At 40.9% G+C, this 20,311-nt stretch overlaps 1 long non-coding RNA gene across 1 annotated transcript in view; it reads right to left on the bottom strand.

Annotated features, from left to right (window-relative positions):
- The window catches only part of LOC123839002 (uncharacterized), a 58,102-nt gene extending 38,494 nt beyond the window's left edge, over window positions 1–19,608 (bottom strand). The window contains exons 1-3 of the long non-coding RNA XR_006789548.3: window positions 19,280–19,608; window positions 14,570–14,649; window positions 14,071–14,157 (exon numbers count right to left, since the gene is read on the bottom strand). This is a non-coding gene — a long non-coding RNA (uncharacterized LOC123839002). The remainder of the gene's footprint in view (window positions 1–14,070; window positions 14,158–14,569; window positions 14,650–19,279) is intronic.
- Window positions 19,609–20,311: the final 703 nt, after the last annotated feature.

Raw genomic sequence — 20,311 nt, 5'->3', positions numbered from 1 at the left:
TATGGTGATTAACATAACATAACAAAATAATAAAAAAAAAAAGTGGTTGGGCACAGCGGCATGGAGGGAAAAGAAGGAGCGAGCCAAAGAGCCTCAGCCATGGGCCTTGCAAATGAGGAGGGAACAGGAAATCCTAGGACCTGCTGACAGCAAATCATGATGTCCACTTCCCTCATAATTCAGATTCAGATAAGGAGGCTGATATCTCAAATGACTGTTCCAGATTAATCCTGCCAAAGTCAGGATTAGAATCCAGCTTACACAAATATCCCCCACTTGATGTGGCTGCCTCCCTCATGCCACGTAGAGACAGAAGGAAAACCATGATCTTTCCAGAAATGCTCACACTGATAGAAGTCTGGGCAAATATTGAGACAACCTTACACTGAAACTATTTACAGATACTATGAAACTAACAAAAGTCCAGATGGACATTAGGGAGGGTATGTGCTATGGTGAGCACTGTGAATTGTGTAAGATCGATGAATCACAGACCTGTACCTCTGAAACAAATAATACATTATATGTTTTTCTTTTTTTAAAGATTTTATTTATTTCTTTGAGAGAGAGAGCATGAGAGAGTAGAGGGTCAGAGGGAGAAGCAGACTTGCTGCTGAGTTGGAAGCCTGATGCGGGATTTGATCCTGGAACTCCAGGATCATGACCTGAGCTGAAGGCAGTCGCTTAACCAACTGAGCCACCCAGGCACCCTAATACATTATATGTTAATAAAATAATAATAATAATAATAATAAAAGAAAGTCCAGATTGATTTTTTAAGCTTGCCTTGTTCATATAAAATATTAATTGGGGGTATATCCATACAGGGCAAAACAGTTTATCATTCACTAGTGTGAAATATTGATTCTACATTTTTATAGTAACAATCAAAGAGATGGAACTTCATCCTAGTTCTCACTGCCTTCCTTCCTGAAATTAGGCATTGTTTTGATAAACCTGCTCAACTGAAAATATTCCTTCTATATCTGTCTATATATCTAAGTTGATAAAGGTTATTTTTTTGGGAAAAAATCTTGCTTTTCTGTTTTAAAATTGAACCACAGCAAGTATGCATAGACACCAGTTTCTAGAAATGGAGCTATTTTTAAATAGTACATGGGGTTCATAAGCCACTTTACTGGTGTTCTTCCTTGCCTAAAAAAGTAATCCGATACTAATCAAATGATTTCAGTAGTCAGGCCAATTGAACAAATGTTTTTAGTACTGAAGTGTCAGTTTTTATGTGGGACACTGGGATGCTGCTGTCTCGGAGCTTGCCACAGAGAAGGCCAGATTAGGTAGGAGCAGGGAGCTGTCTAAGGAGACGAAGGTGGAATGGAGTAGGGTGACTGGCAAGAAGAGTGCAAAGTGCTAGGAGGATTCAAAGCAAGGAGGGAACACAAATATTGGTTGGAAAAAAAAATTGTCCTACAATGAGTGAGAGATTTGGGAAAGGCAACCATGGAGGTAGATGCTTGAGATGAGCCTTGAAGGATGGGTGGGATTGGAAAAACAAAACAAAACATTCCTGGGCTTTGCTGGGGAGCACAAACATTCAGAAAATGCGAATATTTAAGATAATGGTTTTTAGAAGATTGTGCAAAATATTTTCATTTAGCTTCTTTTAAAAACAATTTTTTTTTTTTTCCCATTGTGGTGAGCTTCTCTAAGTCCCCAGGTCCCAGCCATTTTTGGCAGCCTTCTAATATGAAACCAGAGGGAATCCCACCAGCCTGGGGACCTTGTGCCTTTGTATCATAGACACAAGTCCCCACTCTCCCCCTTCCTCCTCCACAGCTCACACCGAATCTTCATTTGTGTGTGTCCTGAAGATATGTTACTTACAACTCAATCCACCAATTCGACAAATATTTATTGAACATCTGCTGTGTTCTAGGCATTGCCAGGCACTAGTAATAGAAGAGCAAATACAAATCATTAGGGAAATGCAAATTAAAACCACAGTGAGATATCACCTCACACCTATTAGGATGGCCAGTATCAAGAAAACGGAAGATAACAACTGTTGGCAAGGATATAGGGAAGAGAGAACCCTTGTTCACTGCTCGTGGGAATGTAAAATGGTACAGCTGCTGTGGAAAACAGTATGGAGCTTCCTCAAAAAAATTACAAATAGAATTACCATATGACCCAGCAATCCCACTTGTGGGTATTTGTCCAAAATAAATGAAATCAGGGTCTCAAAGAGATATTTGCCCTCCCATGTTCATTGCAGCATTATTCATAACATCCAAAGATATGGAAACAACCTAAATGTCAATGACAGATGAATGAAGAAAATGTGGCATAAACATATTATGGAATATTATTTCGTCTTTTTTTTTTTTTAAGATTTTATTTATTTATTTGACAGAGAAAGACACAGTGAGAGAGGGAACACAAGCAGGGGGAGTGGGAGAGGGAGAAGCAGGCTTCCCGCTGAGCAGGGAGCCCAATGCGCATCTCGATCCCAGGACCCTGGAATCATGAGCTTAAGACTGAGCCACCAAGTGCCCCTATTTCGTCTTTAAAAACAAGGAAATTCTGCTTCATGTGACAACATGGATAAACTTGGGGGACATCTTGCTAAGTGAAATAAGCCAGACACAGATGGACAAATACTGCATGATTCTATTTCTATGAGGTGTCTAAAATAGTCAAATTTGTAGAAACAGAGAATAGAAAGGTGGTTGCCAGGGTCTGGTGGGGGGCGGGGGAGTTGTTGTTCAACTGATACTAAGTTTCAGTTACATAAGCTGAAAAAATTCTAGAGATCTGCTATAAGACAACATGCCTATAGTTAACAATACTGAATTGTAAATTTAAAAACTTACCAGAAGGGTAGATCCATGTTAAGTGTTCTTATTACAAAAAAAAAAAAAAAAAAAAATTAAAGTGTCCTTATTGTTTTTATTTTATTTATTTATTTTTAAAGATTTTATTTATTCATTTGACAAAGAGATACAGAGCACAAGCAAGGGGAGCACTTGGAGGCAGAGGGACAAGCAGACCTCCCACTGAGCCGGGAGCCTGATGCGGGGCTTGATCCCAGGACCCTGGGATCACGACCTGAGCCAAAGGCAGACGCTTAACCGACTAAGCCACCCAGGAGCCCCTGGTGTTATTTTTAAAGGGCAAATACACCTTTAAAAAATCAGGTACACACAAGAGAATCAAAGGACATGAAAATGAAAAAGTAGCTGGGGCCATGGGGCAGAGGAATGAGCCCACCAGGGCAAAACTTTCCCCTTAGGGGTATGGCTAGAAGCAAAGTAAGCCACCCAGACTATACTCTCAGGCCCATTATTTTCTAAGTACTCCAAACTAGAACACTGTGTACTTCCTCATTTTCTAGTTTACCACTTTGAAAGGCAAAAAATAGTTTATTTTTTTCCCCTGGGGCTGGAACAATATCACAGACTCCTTGCCTAAGTTCCTGCTCTCCCAACTCCTGGCTGGTCTCCTTATGGGATTTGCCACCTTATATTGGGCTGTTTGGGAGCAAGCTCCAGGATATTTCTTGAAAGGCAACATCAAAAGCCCAAGTGAAAACCAGAAGATTCCCAATGGGCTTTCTGCTCTGTGATGGCCTGAAGACAGGACATTTGATAAGAAAGAGATTAGTGGTCAGAGAAACTATCTCATTCTTTAGGTAGACTAGCTCCATTTAACAACGAGTGTTTCTGTTTCCTGGAATCAAGATAGTGCAGTACTCTACTTTCTATAGTTCCCCCAGCACGCAGATGACAACAGAGGCACATACTCTTCCATAGACACGTCACGTCCTCCCACGGCCAACTACATGAAAGGAAGGGTGGTAACTCAATGAACAAGCATGTCCTTCCCTGCAGACTTTGTAACTAGCATGCCTGCCGCCGAAAAAAAAATCTGTCAATGCATCTATGGGTTTGTTGGGCCTGATCCGGCCCCTGCCTCCTCCAGCAGCATATTTATCCACTCTCCTCATCTACTAATAACAAGAAGTGACTGGGTGCCATGTAGCTGCATTGGGATCTGTAAACAGGCTGGGGAAACCAAAAGCTACATAGAATTAGCAGAGACTTTTATTTGTTGTGTTGCTTACATGCCATAAAATTCACCCATTTTAAAGCATACAACTTCATGATTTTTAGAAATTTACAGTTGTACAAAATGTGAAACTTTCTATCACTCCAAAAGGAACCCTTGTGTCAATTTGTAGTCACTCCCGGTTTCCATCCCCTGCCCCCAAACAACCATTGTTCTGCTTTCTGTCTCTCATAAATTGGCCTTTCCCAGAAAATTCACATAAATGTTGTGTCTCGCTTCTTCTGCTTAGCACATCATTGGGGCCTTCAGCCTTGTAGCATATGTCATACCCCTTTACTACTTATCGCTGCAGAATATTTCAGTGTATGGACATACCACATTTTGTGTGTTCAGTCACTGGCTGATAGACATTTAGATTTTTTCCAGTTCGGGACTATTATGAATAAACCTGCTGTGAACATTCTCATACATGTTTTTATATGGACATATCTTTTCCTTTTTCTTGGGTAGGTACCTAAGAGTAGGATTGCGAGGTCATAGGGCAAGTTTATGTCTAATGTTTCAGAAACTGCCCAACTATTTTCCAAAGTGTCTGTACAATTTCACATTCCCATCTACAACTCATGAGGCATCCAGTTTCCCTACATCCTCACTAGTAGTTGTTACTGTCTTTTTTATTATAGTTTCTTTTTTTTTTTTTTAAGATTTTATTTATTTGACAGGGAGAGCGAGAGAGCACAAGCAGGGGGAGCAGTAGAAGGAGAGCGAGAAGCAGGCTCCCCGCTAAGCAGGGAGCCTGATGTGGGGCTTGATCCCACTCGATCCCAGGACTCTGGGATCATGACCTGAGGCAAAGGCAGACACTTAACTGACTGAGCCACCCAGGCACCTGGTTTATTTGTTTTTAAGATTCAGGTTTTTCTCACTCCTTAAGTCCCAGAAACCAGCACAGCTAAGCTAAGATCTGGGCCATAACTGGCGAAGGCTTTAGAATTGTAGCAATTTAGGGAAGAGTTTGATTGTAGGGGATGAACAACCACATGCTCGTGATTATAACAAAGAAGGGCTAGAGTGAGGCCAGACACCTCCTTTGTCCAACCTATATTGTCTAAGCAGGAAAACTAGTTGTTCTCAAGACAAAACCTTTCCTCTATATTAGAAATGCTCTCAACTTGTTTGTTCAAGAATTAATGAACATTTTTATGAGCACCTGTGGTAGGAAAAAATGTACTCCTCACACAGTACATGGAATGAGAGTTAAATATTTTTTGACTGTCTGTTGAGAACAGAACATCGTATTGGGAGATAGAAGAGTAGCTCCAAATTCCTGATTAAAGTTCAAAATCTATTCCCTCTGGTATATGGAAGAGCGAGAAAGGAGGTATGATGGGGAGGGGATAGCACCATGACCTCTCATTGATGAAAACTGCTGAGTCCTGGACACCTTAGCACGTGTCTAATAAGTGTGTGTGCGTAAGGGGATAGGGACTTGAGCAAATGCTTGGAAAAAAAATATTTTGGAGAGTTAATGACTGTAATCCCAAAGTCAGCTTGTGTGTACACATCACTAATTCTGAGAATTCTGAACTGCCTTCATATTAGTGACCCTTAAAACTTCTGAGTAGATCCATTTTATGACTCATTGCTTGTGACTTTAAAGCTATTTCAGGGTTTGTCAAGATCTTGTGCGATTAGTGAGGAAGGGCTGAGAGGAGGCAAAGCTGGAGGTGAGACAGTCTAGTGAGTATGTGCCACAGGCTTGCCTTGTGCAGGTGCAGAAGCCACTTAGCGGGCTTTTCCATTCTTTACAAAACAGCGTAACCTTGAGCTGTGAGCCAGACGGGTGCGGGAACCTTCTGAAGTCTGACTGACTAGTAAGAGCCAACTGTGTGCATCTCCTGATTCTACGTTCAGGGAGGTCTAGAACCCACAAACACGAAGGGCCAGGCATCCCCCCTCACCAACACTGAACACAAGCAGTTGTTCACTATTTGCCAGCACACCATGGCAGTGAGCTGCACAAACTCTCTAGCAAAGCATTCTGGGTGATCTTCCTTTGATCATAAGGAAGTCCTGAGGGTTACCGTGGAAGGCGTGTGCAACAAACACCACAGAGGTCCCAAGCGGTTTAACAAGTAGAAGACAAAGACTAGGCACATTTACCGTGGGAGGGATGGCTGCTGGGAATTAAGCCCACAATCCTGTAAGACAGATGAAACAGCTTCATTAAGAACTATGATAGGAGGTAGAACGTGGCCAGAGACCTAGTACGAACTGGAGGAGACGATTCAGAGAGGGGTGAGGATGAGCACAGAGCACATTTTGGTGCAGGGCCTTTCAGAGCTCAGAAGTACCTGATCCCTCCCACTTTTGAGGCTTCTGGTATACCAAAACATGATGAAATGCCAAAGCAGGGTTATAAAAACTATAGTACAGTTTTAATGTTTCCACTAAATGTATCACTATGTTTAACACACATATACAACAAAATCCAATGCCATGTAATTGCACTATTCATAAAAGCATTATAGAAGTTATTAAAATATTAATCCACTGCACACTTCAGGGGGTATGGCTTAAGTTAAAGTTGTCAGATGAACATCTTCTTTGAAACCTGTTAGTGAATCTCGGTGACTGTTAAGCCTCACTGGGAGGTTAAGTCTCAACCCGAGGACCACTGGGATAGAAAGCCCCCAGAGCTTTTTTTCACACGCCCATGTTCAGGATTATAGCAAAATCTTCATGAATTCCAAGCAGGACCTTGTCTGCCATCTATAGAAAGAAGCATTTACCCAGTAGAACTGGGAAATTTTCATTTCGCATAGGTGAATTATTCTAACAACCAAAGTTCGTCTCCTTCCAATGCCTGATTTTTACTATATTTAATGGGAAAATTTCCATGGGCTTCTACTCTAGGTCTTTGAGAGTCATGTTACCTACTCCTGACAATTCAGAGGCATTGCTATTATCTGCTCTCGGTGCACCGCGTGGCAAGTGACAATACAGTTTTGCCCTTTTAAGGTTCTGCTGCTGCCTCGTCGGGGCTCGAGCCACTTCCTGCTGCGGTTGGCACATCTGCCCCTCGCAGCCTGGCTTTCTTTCTGGTTGGTGGTTACTCTGCTGGTCTGCTGGTGCTTGGGGAATCAGATAAGCAGCTTGTTTACATTTCTTATGGAGAGTCTGTAAAGTCAGAGGGGGCCTGAAGCTTCTGGCCCTCCTGGCGCTCCACAGGCTGACTTTTGCAGACTTTGAGGGTTTGGGGCTATGTTTTGGAGGTCATTGTTGTTGCGGGGAATCTGGCCTCTACCTGAGGGGTTGATAATATACTGGTAGGGGCTGAATTGTATCCCTGCCCCCAAATTTATATACTGAAACCCTAATCTCCAGTATCTCAGAGCTTGATTATATTTGGAGATAGGGTCTTTAGAGAGATCATTAAGTTAACATGACTTACTAGAGTGGGCCCTCATGCAATGACTGGTGTCTTTATAAAAAGAGGTCAGAGCACAGATGAACATAGAGGAGATGGTGTGAAGACACGGGAAGAGGAGAGCCATCTACAAGCTACAGAAAGAGGCCTCGAAAGAAACCAACCCTGGGGCGCCTGGGTGACTCAGTGGGTTAAGCGTCTGCCTTCAGCTCAGGTCATGATCCCAGGGTCCTGGGATCGAGTCCCCCATCGGGCTCCCTGCTCAGTGGGAAGCCTGCTTCCCCCTCTGCCTGCCGCTCCCCCTGCCTGTGCTCTCTCTCTCTCTGACAAATAAATAAAGGAAATCTTTAAAAAGAAAGAAAGAAAGAAACCAACCCTGGTGACAACTTGATCTTGGACTTCTAGGCTCCAGAATTGTTAGGAAATAAATTTCTTTTGTTTAAGCCACCCAGTCAATGGTACTTTGTATGTCAGCCCTAGCAAACTGAGACACTAACCCAGCAGCTTTGTCCCCACAGTGTAGCATCCCGGTGTTAACACCTGGACTGGATAACATTAGAAGCTACCCTTGCCAAGCACATGTCTTAGAACAACACTTTTATTTAAACTGTTGGTAAATTATTCATAACAATGGTTTTCCAGGTAGTACAGTGTCAACTCATGGAAGAGATGATTGGACACTACAAGCAGAAAGCGGAATGAGCTTCCCCGTATACAAGAATAATTAAGAATTTGAGGGGAAAAATAATTTCACCTACAGGAAGATAACTTCTGAGCTATCAGTTAAAATTTAAGAAGAGCACCAGGAGTCATTGTCACCTGTTTCCTAAATCAATGTATTAGACAAAAAAAAAAAAAAAAAAAGCCATAAACTGGGAATTTTTATACACAAAACATTTTTTAAAAAGCATAAAGGTAAATTGTTAGGGTACCCTCCGATAAAAACCGCTTAATCTCAGGAAACGAACTGAGGGTTGCTGGAGTGGTGGGGGGTGGGAGGGATGGGGTGGCTGGGGGATGGACATTGGGGAGGGTATGTGTTGTGGTGAGTGCTGTGAATTTTGTAAGACTGATGAATCACAGACCTGTACCTCTGAAACAAATAATACATTATATGTTAATAAGAAAAAAAGAATATATCGGAACTCATCAAATTAAAAAAAAAAACACAATGAAAGATGAATGTGTATGTGAAATTCTGATTTCAGTAATCTAAGGAAGGCATCAATGAAAGAGAGAAGGCCCAGAGGAAGACAATGAAAATGTAAAGGGAAAAAAGGGACTAAGAAATGAGGAGATATGAGACCAGGCAAAGGCGAGTGAGAAGGAATAGAACTATAGTTTTTGAAACTACACACATGAAGTCTGGGTGGAAGGGGCTGGTTCTCCACACCCCAGAGTTTCAGACCTAATGAAGGCCATTGGATTTTGAAAAGGGTTGTTTTAGGATAAATAAAAGGCAATCACTCCTTGTCTAATAAGACAATATTGTCCCTTCTCCTGATTGTTGGGACAAAATAAATCACATAGATTTGGGGCAGATTTGCATCAACATACGTGTGGATAGATAATATTAATGGAAACTGTGGGTGTTTGGGAAATTAGGTCATCATTAATCCCAGAGCCCCCAGCCTGAGGAAGAACTGCCTCGTCCTCAGGGGGCACAAAAGCACACCAGAAGTCTGAGTGGGGTAGGGAACACACAGGGCAGGGAAGTTCCAAGTCTTCACATATCTTCAAGGAGACTTTATTTCTTTTTCCCTTACCAGCCCTAAAATTTGCGGGTCCTCTTAAAAGTGGTTGTTTCTAAGAATACATAAATAGCAAAAATACATTTTTTAACTGTTTCTAGATATTAAAGTAGAAAAAATTTAAACCAACATGGAGCCATTTGCGGTCAATTATCTCCTACTAAAAAGTACTGTCTTTGTTTGCACATCATGCCTGCCGAGTGCTCACATAGAGCCTACCTGGCTCCAGGACTGTTATCCATGGGCTCAGAGATGTCCCTTACAGACTCACTCCAAAAAAAAAAAGCAAACAGGTCCAGACTTGGCATGGCTGAGCCCTGGGGCAATGAGCTGACATCAACACATTAGCTCCAAACCTGAGTACCTGCAAGCCAGGGAGAGGGCCTGGCAGAGCTGCTAACAAGTCAGATTCCAAAAAACCTGACAGACTGGAAAAGCCATTACAGATGAGGATGACTAGGTGTCCGCAGATCGACCACATAGCCTCACCTAATTTTATTTCTCTGGTGACCAGAATGGCAGGAACTTTAACCATGTAACTCTGAGCTCTAATTAAGGTTTGCTAAGAGCTTTATGACCTGCCCACACAGTTAGCCTGGGAATGCAAAAGCACCTCGGTCACAGTGCCTCTGTTATTATTTTCTTGTTGTTAGTATTATTCCTGCTTTATAATAATGATTCAGAGCATAATTGATTCTGAGGGTTCTGTGTTTGTTTGTGTTCGTTCGAGGGGGGAGTGATGAGTTTATTTGTAACGTGTCCTCCTTCCTTTCTGACAATGATGCAGACAATGGATGCGGCAGGTAAGACGGCCATGCACTAAAACACCCATCTCCTCTCCTCCATCCTCCTCTTCTCAGCAGAACTGGATATGAGGTGACTCGTTGGGGAAGAGGGTCGAGGTGCTATCTCTGGGCCACTCCTGACATGTTCACCACATACACACATTGGTTAGTATGGGATTCAAACCCAGGCATCAATTCAGAAACCTCTTTAGTTCAGATTCTATGGCTTGGGATTTAGGTGCTAGAACAAAACAACTGGCTAGAGGCTGAAGCTAGACATTTAACTTTCAGATGCATTTAATTCAGAACTAAAAAGAAACATACCCACAGGGTGCCTGGGTGGCTCCGACTCAGCGTCAGACTCTTGATTTTGGGCTCAGGTCATGATCTCAGGGTTGTGAGATGGGGCTCCGCACTGGGCATGGAGCCTGCTTAAGGTTCTCTCTCTCCCTCTCACTCTGTCCCCCCAACCCTCTATCCCTCTCAAAAAATGAAACAAAACAAAGAAAAACTGTTAAGAAACATACCCCCACCCATACCCATCCACTCCGTCCAAACATGACACCATTGTTCGGCTGTCAGACAATTCATTCTATAAACAGCTAGGGGGTGAAGACTACAAAAAGTCAAACTCTGACCTATTCACTTCTCAAAGTTAAGAGCCAAATAAACACAAAATCTTTGCATTTGGGGAATCTTTGAGGTGTATCAAGTCCAGATTTCCACACAACATACTGAACTCCCTCAATAACATTACCAATCAGTGGTTATGCACCCTTTGAATAAGGCAGGAGGTAGATTTATTTACCTTGAAATTAATGAAGTGTCAAGTCAGGGCCTCTCAATTGCAAGGACCTCTTCCAAGCCCTGTACTTAACTCAGTATCCAACATTTGTATTATTTGTCTTAAAGAGGGCCCCCCAAAAGTATAAGCTTCAAGCTTCGCAAAATCTAAGGTGGGGACAATAATACTGCAAAGGGCAATCCAAAGTATGTTTATGGCAAAATAAAATCTGTTTCCCTACAGATATCCCCAAAATATCAGAAATGTGTTTTTGGTCACATAGTGGTATTTCTGAGATTGCATGTATTCATTGAGTAAGTAGAGCATTTAAGAGGGTCATCTGGAAGTCCTGCATTTAGATTTAACACCAATTGCTCTTTTTTGCCCCAGTACCTTTGACAAGGCTGTTCCCTCTTTCTGGAAGCTCTCACCCCTTTAGTCAGACTATCTCCTACTTGGCTCTTGGATCTCAACTCATACTCCCTCAAGACTGTCCTCTCTAACTTCCCTGATCAGGTCAATGCTCATCTATACAGTGTCATCGCATCACACTTCTTTGCGGCACACAGAACACTGTAATTTCACCCATATTTGCGCAGTTGCTTATTACATTCCCACTTCTGCCATCAAACTAAAAGATGCATGAGACCAAGATATTATCTTCCTTTTCTCACCCCTGCAAGCCCAAGCTCAGCACAGAGCCTAGCATAAGACATACCTGTAGATTAAATCAAAAATGCACAATGAGGGCTAAAAGGAGTTGATAAGAAAAGGTCCTCTGGATACAGGTTAAACACAAATTCAGTAAAAACTAAAAGTCATTGTTACTAAGAATTACATTTTAGCTCATTATAACATACATTGTCTGACAATTACTTGCTGTCCAACAATGAAATAGGCTATCTTAAAAAGTGGAATGTGTCCTTCAGAAGGATATGTTTACTACTAAGGATGTTGAAGAAGGAAATTCCATAGAGGTCTAGAGTTGGACCCAGATCAGCTAGATCATTTAAGATTTGTCCCAACTAGAAACCTGGTAGGTCTAGGGTCACTGACATACAGCTTTTATTGATGGCTTTATGATGATCTGCATGTGTGTGGATATAGTTCCGTGTTTAAGAATAAAGACATTAACAGAACTAAATAGTTAGAAATTTATATTCAATATAGGTAGAAACCAACCCATAGGAGTAAGTATATGTACGCAAATAAAAACACAAGCACTGATAATAACTTAATTCAAGAATGAATAAAGATTCTTCCCAAGATGGAGTAGCAAAGGCTGAATTTAACCTCCATCTGAATCAGCTAGAAAAGAAAACAATGAAACAATTTCAAGAAATTGAAAAATAAGAAGCACAGCCTGTGATCCCTGAGAGGAGAGGAATAAAGGAGGTGACCCCTGAGATTGAGCCAGCTTATTTCTAGAGGCCATATCCAGGCTGCAACATGGGGAAAGGGAAACCCAGACAGAGCCCAAGGTCTTACTGAGTGGGAAAGAGAGAGATCAGAGGTCAGAGAGGCCATGGTGCCAGGGGTGGGGAAAGAACCAGGAGAATGAGTAAGCAGAAAAGTTTTTGGAACTCATACAGGGCTGGAAATAATTCATGTTCTAGAGTGGAATGCAAAGGCCATTAGATGAGGCAGGGTTGGCAAACTACAGCCCACAGTCCAAATCCAGCCCACAGATGGTTTTTGAAAATTGCAAACTAAGAATTATTATTATATTTTTTTAAAAGTTACAAAATATACACAAAGAAAAATAGGCAACAGAGATTATATACAGCAAATAAACCCTAAAATATTACATATGGCCCCTTACCAAAAGCGTTTGCCAATCTCTGAAATAGTGTGAGAAAGTTACCAGTTTAGTAGCGGGGATAAATTAGCCCTAAGCTAAAGGCTGCTCGGCACTCGCCCTAACAAACTTAAAAACAATCCTCAAAAAGATTCTACAAACTCACAGTAACTTAGCTAACAATGAACTAAATCTAACACTATGTAATGAAATACAACAAAATCCAGTGCCCCGAGACATAAAATTCACATTGGGCATCCAATAGAAGATGGCCAGATTTGTCAGGCTCCCTGCTCAATGGGAAGTCTGCTTTTCCCTCTCCCACTGCCCCTCCCCCTGCTTGTGCTCTGGCTCTCTCTCAAATAAATAAATAAAATCCTTTTTTAAAAATGTCAGATTTGCAAATAAACAAGAAAATATTACCCTGTATTGTTTACCCATTGCTGCATAATGCACTGCTTCCAAAACTTGGTGGCTTCAGACAATAATCATTTATTACTTCTTATCATGTTTGTGAATCGGGAATTCTGCCAGATCACAGTGGGGAATGCTTGTTTCTGCTTCACAGTTTTGGGGGCCCAAGTTAGAAGATTTGAAGTCTAGGGGCTGGAATGTTCTGAAGTCTCATTCGTCTGTGTATTTGGCAGTTGATGCTAACTGGCAGCCACCTCTAGTGAGGAGAGGGTTAATCACAGATCTGGTTGTTTATTCCTTGCCTATCTCCAGAAGAATCTGGAACCATGGATGACCATTGGCCAACCACTAGGAATAGGGCCCTTAGATGTCAGATGATGATTTTGTTTGTGTACACCTGGAACAATGGGCTGGGCTGGACTAGCTTGTCAAGTTGCTTTGCACAAATATCCAAATTAATGATGTGCACCTAGTTTCATTGTTGAGGTCCTGAGTTTCAGTTGCCACGGCTGATAGCAGAGCAAGATATGCTCATGGGACCAGCGCGCCAAAAAAGCCTTGGACCCTAAGACTCCAGCAGGATTCCCTGTGTAGACACATTCCAGACATGTTCTTATCAGTTGCTGTTGGAGAGAAAGCATGTCATGTGTGGCCTCTGTTGAAAGGCTCTGAAGCCTAAACTGAATATGTCTGAACTCTGCCCAGTGAAAATATCTTCCTTGCTGCTTGACTCAGGTATCTCTTACTATAGTCAATGTTAGCTGTGAATATAACCTTCTCTTGAGTCTTGTGAGTCCTTTTGGCCAATCATCAAACTTGGGGTAGTTATTGGGACCCTCAAAAACACCATGGGAATACAAATCAAAGGAAAGCTAAGTGTATAAGTTATCCATTGCTGTGTGACAAATTGCCCCAAATGCACCTGTTTCAAACAACAAACATTTATTATCTCGTAGTTTTGTGTATTAAGAATCTGTGGGTGGCTTAGCTGGGTGTTCTTGTTCATGGTCTCTCCCAGTCTAGGAGTTAGACTCCTTGGCTTGGCTGGGCCTGGAGAATCTGCCTCCAAACCCACTTACCCAGTGGTTGGCAGAAGGCTTCAGCTCCTTGCTGCTTGGATTCTCCATAGGGCTGCTCATGACATGATTTCCCTCAGAGGAAGTGTTCTGAGAGAGAAAGAGAAGTCACAGACTTTTATCATCTAATCCCAGAAGGGAAATAACTTTACTTTTATCATATTTTATTAGCCACACAGGCCCATTTTGGTACAATGGGAGAGAGGACTACACAAGAGGGTCTATACCAGGGGGTGGGGATCATAGGGGACCATCTTGGAGGCTACTAGAACAGCTATTTAACAAGAGACAAGGTAGATTCCACAAGAAGGAATATTATCAGGGATAAAGAGGGACATTTCATCAGAGTAAAGGGGTTAAACCCTCAAGCAAATGAAAAATCCTATACTGAGTTTCATGCCTAATTCAAATAGAGGTTTTCTCCATGTGTGTTTGTTGTTATAAACATCTTCCACAGGGGATATTTAGCACATTTCTAACTCCATCTGCATTCCATCATCACCTTCATTGTAGTTGTCCTCGTTGACATCAAGGGAATCAAAATCCAGTATTTTCTCCTTTAGTAAAATAATTACGGAGATGCTATAAAAAAAAATAAAAATAAAAGCTCATTTGTAAATAGTTCTGCTTTGAATAAAAAAAAGCTCAGTGGGGAAAAACGTCCCCTAGGTGTTAAGAAAGGGTGTGCAGATTTCAAGAAGTCACAGTTCAGCAGAGCAAGCAGGAAATCATAACCGCAAACAAGAAACAAGGCCAAGACATCAGAGGAGATGGATATTTTTAATGATTGATAGGCCAGCCAAATCTTACACGGATGTCTGGGAAGTGGAGAGATGGTACTGGAAATTCATTAACCAGGCCATGAGCATGTGAGGGTCAGACTGTCTTGTTCATTACTGACATCTTGGTGCCTAGCACATGAGTACATTGATGTAAAATGTTTATCTCTTTATGGAAAAAAGAAACAGTCTGTAATGGGAGGGCCTGCCAAAATGCACCAACAGTTTTAAAGACATCGTTTAAATAAATCCTCCAGAATATATACTCTTATGTTTTAAGACTAGTGTATCTGGTCTCTTCCTAAATTCTAATAGCTTGTGATAAGAAGAAAAGAAGAATCTGGAAGTAAATTACATACAAGGTTTCAAATTTCCCCTGGCATTCAAGACTCCCCATGATCTGGTTTCCATTTATTTTTCCAGATTTTTCTATCAGTTTTACCTTCTAGAAATCTGCCATTCCAGTCAAATTAACCAAATACTATATTTTCTTGATTTAATTTGTACATTTATCCCACTTTTTAGTATCTCTGAAATCAGGAAGTGTTTTACAATCAGTGCATCTGGATTATGGCCCTCTTTTACATATATCTTTTACATTTTCTTCTCTCAGAGGTTAGGTGAAAGGTATTTTTTCTGCCTCTTTTACATCAGTTGAAATCCAACCAATCTTTACAGATGCAATTTGAATCCAAAATCTCCTAAAAACCCTTCCTGACCAGCCCTTCCAAAAGTTAATTTACTTTCTTCTGACCGACAGGGTAACCAAAATCCAAATTTACAAATTCTGTACCTTAATATGTAGTTACATGTGTCCCCATCTTATTTCTCCTCCCAGATTATAAGCAGCCAGGGGACCGAAACTGTGTCTCTCAAAACTTGCATTTCACATAGCAGGCAACACATATTTTCCTCATTTCCATGATCAGTAAATATTACTTCAGTGAACGAAGGAATGTGTTAATAACAATACACAATTATATTTAAAAGAATGTAACTTATTACAAATAATGGGAACAGTAACAATAGGAGAGGATGCCCATGGTTAGACAGGAAAAAAAGCAAGCTGCAGAACAGTACGTACAGAAGGTCATTTTTGCCAAATCAACAGCAAATTCCTCCCTGGCATAGAGGATATGAATGTTGTATTTTATACACAGAATGTTGTTTAGAAGAACACAATCCTAATGGTTAGCATCAATTATCCCTGGAAAGTAGGATGGAGTCCTTGAAATTAGGAAAGTTCACAAGAGATTTTCCCCCTTTAGTTGTTTACTTCACACACGCACACACACAACAAAAGTCAACAAAGTATATGAATTGGTTTTGCAGTGAAAATTCAGGGGAAAAAAGAGGAAAGGCTGGCTCTCTCGCAGGTATGTAGCTTTGCGGGGAAGGGGAAAGAGAAAGCCCAAAATTCAATACATAGAAAGTTGTGAGTTATGAGATATGACAACCAAGAAATAAGATTAATTCAGAAAACTATAGAAGAAAAATAAATAGTTTTCTGAACTCAGTTGTAACAGAATTCTGGGGCCTAATACACTGGTTGCTTTAAAACCACGATCACACAAAAGAAAGTGGAAAGGTCAGGGCAGTGGGTCAGAGTAGGGAAGTCAGTTCCTTTAACAACAAAAACCCCCTCTTGCTTATGTTAAAGTATAACTGAAGCAAGATTCCTATTCAAGAAACATCTCTCAAATGTGTTTTTCTCATCAGAGTGGCCCCATCAGAGGTGTACTGCAGGTAGAAAACACTGTGTATTTACATGGAATCCCATGACACAGTTGATGTTAATTAGACACGCTGGATGAGTGAGATATTTCTATCTTTACCTTTAGTAACAAACAGTTAACTTTTTAATTTAATTTAATTTTATTTTATTTTTTATTGCTAACCATGCACCGGGCACTGTGCTAAGTATTTTACAGATTTTATTTGATTGGTGACTCCTAACAACTCTATGACATTATTCTCCCCATTTCACAGATGGGGACAGTAAGACATGGGTTAAGCAAGTAATGGTATCAAGTTTGAACTCAGGACATCTGTTCATTGATGCAGAATTCCTTATTCTTTGCCTCTCCACAAACATGCCTGTCACATAACCATACCTATCATTGCTACACATCCCACTGTTCCCGATTTCACTTTCTTACTGCACGATTGCCCTCCTTTGTGCCAACATAACACAAGACTCACCATCACACAGCTAAGTTCTTCCAACCTCTCAGCTTCCTGTTTTTATTAGAAACATAAAGAACGTTCTGCTGGAAAGCAGATGTTCCTAAATATCACTATTTCCCCTTGCTAACTTGTAGCTCTACCACTCCTTAATTCACCTATTGTCTCTTCCGGACAGTACATGCTTTCTGCTTTACTCCATGTAGAGACAGAGAAGTATGCTAGTCACTGCATAAAACATACAGAGTAACAATCCCTTCCACACCAATTTTGAAGTCCAAAGAGGTTTGATAAATGAAAGACTTTTTATAACTCATTTGATATCAAATCCTGGCCAGACCTAACCTCATTTAGCAACAAAACCTGCCCTGAACTGACTCGAGGCTATTTTTGATCTTTATTGATCACAGTCAGTGTGAATTTTCATACATTTCACTGCTGAAATATCAATTTGCTTTATCACAGGGTGCTGTCCAGATCTCACTCAGGGTTTTATGTATGATATGGTATATTTACCTTTTTACCTACCCAAGAGCCAAAAAATCCTAAATTACAAAATACTTCTGGACCCTGAAGGTTTCAGATACATGATTTCAGATGTGTATTTCCTTTCTCTTAACACCCCACCTTTTTTTAAAGAGGTAAGCTAAGTGTTTTCCCAAGTCTAACAGTTAGATTTGGTGAATATATATAGATTTGTCTATGCCATGTTATACAAATACTTTGTAACTTTAGAAAACTTAGCTGTTACAGAGGAAAACTTTGTTTTCCCCTTCAAACCGTGTCTCATTGTGCGAGACTGCTTTGTTAGACCACTGGTTGGTTGTTTTACTAACTCTTTTGGAATACATAAATCAGTTTATAATTCCATGTGGGGTCAGATTAACCATAAAGTGATTAAAATTAAGGTAATCCAGGGGCGCCTGGGTGGCTCAGTCAGTTAAGCGTCCGACTCTTGATTTCAGCTCAGGTCATGATCTCAGGGTCAGGGATAGAGCCCCACAGTGGGCTCCACACTGAGGTGGAGCCTGCTTAAGATTTTCTCTCTCTCTCCCCCTCTGCCCCTCCCCGCTTTGTCCCCACCCCCCCATGTGTGCCCTCTCCCTCTCTCCTTCTCTCTCTCTCTCTCAAAATAAATTAAATTAAATTAAGGAATCCAGATAAGGCTTAAATTTCTGACTGATCTGGGTTCTTTTTTTAAATCTGAATTTTCTGGATACATTTACATAGACTCACAGGGTTCATTTTCCCATCCCTCTGTCATGATTTTCTGGTATTCTGGTTGGTGTGCTCTCCCAACCTTTAGCGCTAAACCATAGCATCTGAAGATCCATTAAATCTGGCCCTTCAGAAATTTTAAAAAATGCCATAGAATTATCATTCATTAGCTGAAATTTTCCATGATAGATATCTGAGTCACAAAATTTAATTCTAAGAGCCAAGGAAAAATTCCCAAACTAAGGAGACGGAAACACACTTCTGACTTAGGGCACTTTCTTGTTTTTCTGTGGTAAATCAGTTGCTATGACAGTAGACTCACTCAGAGAACATGCAACTAACTGCTTAAAATAGCCAAGGAGCACTTTTCCCTAAGGAAGCAGATTCTGCAAGAAATTACTAAGTCTTACAGAATTTATATGAGCACTGTTTCAGCCGTCAATAACTAGAGTTACAGAGTAGGCTTGAAAACATCTGTTGTTTAGGGTTTTTAAATTTCAGCAGAGAAAAAAGGGAAATTCCTTAGTGTTTAACACAGATAGATATATGCCTGTTGTTGGAAATGCCTTCCATTTGGTTCAAGTTGAAATCACTTTGATTTCAAGCCCACACTTTAAAAGCATTAATTAATCCTTATAACATCTGGGTGGCATAAAGAAATGCCATTGAGCCCGTTTTACAGGGCACTGATTAAAGATGCCAAGTATATTTCCACCTTAAAGTAAACTTTTCATTCAGAAATACAACTGAAGACCTCAGACTCTGCTCCCTGAGTAATTGCTATGTGATAGGACTGCTTTTCTCCATGTACTAAGTTATTCTTGGTGATGCTAACGGTCTGCCCTTTCCCTTCACAGAATATTTGTTGAGCAAGCAATGGGATTGGGGACCTAAGGGATGCAGGAGGAGAGCAATGGGCTCCCCTCCATTTTCTGGGGGAGGGAGCATGCCAGAAGTGTTCCCGTGGCTTAGCAATAGCTCTCTCAGTTGCCATCCTCCTTAGCAAGCATCCAGAGTTCCTGATCCCTTACCTCCTCTTTCACAACGAGGCCAGGCTACTCTTCTCCAAATTCTTCTGTGGAGTTTCCCTCATTGGCCATTCTTGCACACAGACCTCACTCTGCTGCCAAAAGCAATAAATGGCCCGTCAGACTTGATGTGCGTGGGGCTATTACCAAATGGAAACTGAAAGCCAGAGAATTTCATCTCCATGTGGTACCAGGGCTATTTCAGAAAGCAGAAGTGCCAGATTCATCCTTTAGTGATGGTATTCACAGGGTAATTGGAGAGTACAGAGAAAAACCCTCAAGAAAATCTGAAGTAATAAATTGTAGTTGGGGAATTCTGAAAAGACAAAACATGCTACAGACTTTTTTACTTCTCTCTTTTTAAACAGCTACCTACCTTGTTTATGTACTAAGCACATAGTTCCCTAAATGGGGAAATCACTCAGGTTCTCTCATCCTATGATATTTATTTTCTTTATTCTGCTTCCACTTAAAATTTTTCTCTTTCCCTCTTTTTTTTTTTTTTTGGTAAATACACTTCTAAGGATAGAGGAAATCCATTAGCACTTATTATCTGTTGAGCGAGCATGGTGCTTACCCAGCACGAGAAGCCAGTGAACGCAAATGCTCCGGGCTTGGCCTGCCCTCGGGGAGCTTACCTTCTGGGGACCTAAAAGAGCCTGAGGAGCAAAGCTGTCATAAACAAGTCACATGTGTGGTGCTGCTTTGAGGGTTTGGCATTTGTTGGAAACGAAGAGGATACGTCGATCTACATCTGATATTCAGGATCAAGTATCAAAATGAAATCCTGTAGCAGGCTTCGGCATAACACCAAATTTGAATTCCAGGGGATATTCTGGGCATTATACTGGAGTTTGGGTAAGCACCATGCATGACCTAAAATAATACTAAAACCACTGGTTGAAAATTAAAACATTTTAAAGTTTATAATAAAAAGATACATTGGTATATCTCTGTATTCTTTGAATGGAATTTAGCCAAAGATAGGTGTTAAAAATTAGTCATTACAGTCAGGTGATTTTACCAGTTGCTCAT

This window comes from Mirounga angustirostris, unplaced genomic scaffold (genome assembly GCF_029215605.1).
Source record: "Mirounga angustirostris isolate CCGP_5_RB_7025 unplaced genomic scaffold, mMirAng1.0.hap1 SCAF_3, whole genome shotgun sequence".
NCBI classification, from domain to species: Eukaryota; Metazoa; Chordata; class Mammalia; order Carnivora; family Phocidae; genus Mirounga; species Mirounga angustirostris.
The sequence above is the reverse complement of the archived record's forward strand: the minus strand, read 5'-3'. Positions and strand labels throughout refer to the sequence as shown.